Consider the following 3,787-nt stretch of genomic DNA (forward strand, 5'->3'; position numbering starts at 1 on the left):
AGGTACTATGAGAGAGAACGAGGGGCACTTAATTTAGATGAGTGGAAGTGATGAAGGAGCAGAAGGCTAGCTGAGGACAAAGCAGAAGCTGACACCCTACACCCCCATCCCCCATGTGGTATATGTGACATTCCTCAGGCACTCCTGGCTGCCCTAAAGGAAAAACAAATGGTTAACTGATAGAGATCACAGTCTTGCAGAACAGGAGTCTCCCTCAGTTTACGAATGTCCTAGTGATTTACAAGGAAGAAGCTTTCTTACCAATAGCTTAACTTCCAGAGACCCATAACTCGGTTCCTGAAGCCCTAACATCACCTTCCCCTCCATAAAATTAAGGGAGGCTGAGACAGAAGGAAATGTAAATAAAATTGAATTTCTTCTAAACCTAAAGCCCATTGACAAGTACGCGTGATAGGAGGAATGTAACATTCCTCCAGGAAACTCCCAACTGTCTTCACGTTGGTACCTTATTAGAGGGAAAAACAGCCTTGGCTTGACAATAGCCAGGTCTCCATTATCCTGAGACTCTTCTTTAGCATATGACAGCCCTTCTGAACACCCGCTTTGTCCTCAACTCCCCAGCTTCCAAGTATATAATCAGCCACACCTCACAAACCCAGAGCAGCTCTTTCTGCCCACAGGTCCTGTCCCTGTGCTTTAATAAAATCAACTTTTTGCACCAGAGACGTCTTAATTCTTGGTCGTCGGTTCCGGACCTCACTTATATTCTAAAACTTCATCAGAAGGGGGCAGAAGAAACCTCACTGAGGAAGTAATATTAGTAAAAACTCCAAGGAAAACGTAGGACGTGGCCAGGCAGAGAGACTGAGGACAAGCTTCTAGGACTACACAGCTATGGGAACACAACATTCTAGGTGAAGGCCTAACTAAGGAGGAAAGCTCACTAAGCTTCAGGATCTGATGGGAGGCCCCCATAGCTCATAAGTTAGGAACAGAGAGTAGAACAGTGTGCTCCCGTGTTGGAGAGGTCAGGGGACTGCTCATGAAGTCAGGCTGAGGATTTTGTATTTTATCAAAAGTGCAACAGAAAACAAAAGAGTTTAAGCATGGAAGTGCTTTGATAATTTTAAAAGATAGCCCTGGCATCTAGATGGAGAATGGAAAAGATTGGGGGGGGGGGGTGCAGGACAGAGGACAAGCAAAACATGGAAATAGTCCAGTAGGGAGACTTTGGAGTCCAGCAGAGTGGTGAAGGTGGCCTATAAATTCAGTGGAGAAAAATAGCATTGATAGGTAATCTGTCACAAATCAAAGGAATGCAGGAGCCTATTAGCTTTCTAGAAATCTACCCTTGAATTTTGTTCGTAAGTTGTAATCTTGAAACTGCTTCAAAGGGAAAGACCATATAGAAAACTAGGGAATAACAAGCAGTGTGGAAGAGAATAAACAGTAGATCAATATTCTGCATTGCATGTAAGCATTTTAAGAGAAATTGAAAGCTAGGCTTTTACTGATGATATATTGTACCACAGAGAAAAAAAATTAAGTTAACGGCATTTCTCCAATGATTTATTGGGTAAATGCTCCCAGGGTTCTAGCAAAAAAAAGTTTTTAATGAATTGCTATCTTTTTGGAATGATTAATAAAGCAAGGTAAAGTTATGGTGCCATTTGCACACCAGGAAACAAGGATTCAATCACAGAAATCAAAACAATTTGCAGAAAATGACTCTTGCATGAATTTCCAACACCTTGAATATGTATCCAGGAAACAAACCGTCCAACTAAGATCAGCTCTTTCCAAGACTGGCCATTTTTTATTTATTCACTTAAAACAATTGTTTTAAAGGTTTTATTTATTTGAGAGAGCGAGTCAGATCATGAGCTGGGTAGGGGGGAGAAAGGGACAAGCAGACTCCGCACTGAGTGCGGAGCCCAACAGGGGGCTCCATCTCACAACCCTGAGATCATGATCTGGGCAGAATCAGGAGTGGGACGCTTAACCGACTGTGCCATCCAGGTGCCCCCAATTTAATGTGGGAACACCTGGGTGGCTCTGTAGTTTGATTGTCTGGCTCTTGGTTTCGGCTCAGGTCATTATCTCACTGGCTGTGGGATCAAGCCCGCTACCCAGCTCCTCACTCAGTGGGGATTCCGCTTGAAGATTCTCTCCCTCTGCCCCTTCCCCCTCCCAAATAAATAAATCTTTTTTTTTTTTAAGATTTTATTTATTTATTTGACAGAGACACAGAGAGAGAGGGAACACAAGCAGCGGGAATGGGAGAGGGAGAAGCAGGCTTCCTGCAGAGCAGGGAGCCCGATGCGGGGCTCAATCCCAGGACCCCGGGATCATGACCTGAGCCGGAGGCAGACACCCAACGACTGAGCCACCCAGGCGCCCCCCAAATAAATAAATCTTAAAAAAAAATTTTTTTTAATGCTCTACCCACAATCAAAGGATTTAGGAAATGATTATTAATGGAAAACATTTAATATCTCCAAGTAAGTTTTAAATTTTTCCTTTAAAGGCCACCATTCTGTCTTGAGCAGAAAAATACCATGTTCTGATTTCTAGGAGTATTGTTTGAGAACTCAGGGATTGGAGCCATATATAAGCATGACGGTTAAACATGCCCTTGGGAATAAGCCTGGACCCAGTTCCAGCTCCCTGATGCCACTTATCACCTGTATGCAAGTACTTCTAAGCCTTTGTTTCTTAATCTGTAAGATCAAGATAACAAAACCTTTAGAAGTTTCTTTTTTTCTCAGAGTTTCAAGTATTTCAAAAAGAGACAATGTATTTATATAAATGTTTAGCACAGTAACTGGCACATGCCTGAGTAAATGGGTACCTATTATTTATGCCCATTTGTTCTTTTTTTTTAATGACTTTTTATTTATTTATTTGACAGAGAGAGACAGCGAGAGAGGGAACACAAGCAGGGGGAGTGGGAAAGGGAGAAGCAGGCTTCCTGCTGAGCAGAGAGCCCGATGAGGGGCTCGATCCCAGGACCCTGGGATCATGACCTGAGCCGAAGGCAGAAGCTTAATGACTGAGCCACCCAGGCGCCCCGCCCATTTGTTCCTAAAGCTGGACATGGTGGGGGCGCCTGGGTGGCTCAGTTGGTTAAGTGTGACTTCAGCTTAGGTCATGATCTCAGGGTCCTGGGATCCAGCCCCATGTTGGGCTCCCCACTCAGCGTGGAGTCCGCTTCTCCCTCTACCCCTCCCCCTACTTGTGCTCTGTCTCTCTCAAAAAAATAAATAAAATCTCTTAAAAAAAAAAAAAAAGCCAGACATGGTGAAGTGAATTAAAAATAGCCACAAATTGTTTGACATCCCTCCCATCTATATAAATGAGGTTTATGTACCCTCCCCTAAAATCTGGATGGGCTCTGTGTCTGTTTGACAATAGAATTCAGCGGAAGTGAGACTGTGCCAGTTTCCAGTCCCTAAATGACTGGCAACTTCCACTTCCTGTCTCTTGAAATATTTGCTCTTGGACCCGGCCACCATGGTGTGAGAAAACCCAAGTATCCCAGGGAAGACGTACGGGGAAAGAAACTGAGGAGCCCCCTCCCTGCCAACCACCAGTCCTCTAACAAACATCCACAGCTGGGCTCCCAGCCAAGAGCCAACAATAATTTGCCAGTCATGTGAGTGAGCATGTTGGAAGAAGCTCCTCTAGCCCCATTCCAGCTGCCCCAACTGATGCCAAGTGGAACAGAGACTAGCTGTCCCTACCAAGTCCTGCCTAAATTGCAGATTAGTAAGTACAATAATCGTTGTTTTAAGCCACTAAATTTTGGGGTGGTTTGTAACAGCAA

This window comes from Neomonachus schauinslandi, chromosome 16, assembly GCF_002201575.2.
Source record: "Neomonachus schauinslandi chromosome 16, ASM220157v2, whole genome shotgun sequence".
Taxonomy (NCBI): Eukaryota; Metazoa; Chordata; class Mammalia; order Carnivora; family Phocidae; genus Neomonachus; species Neomonachus schauinslandi.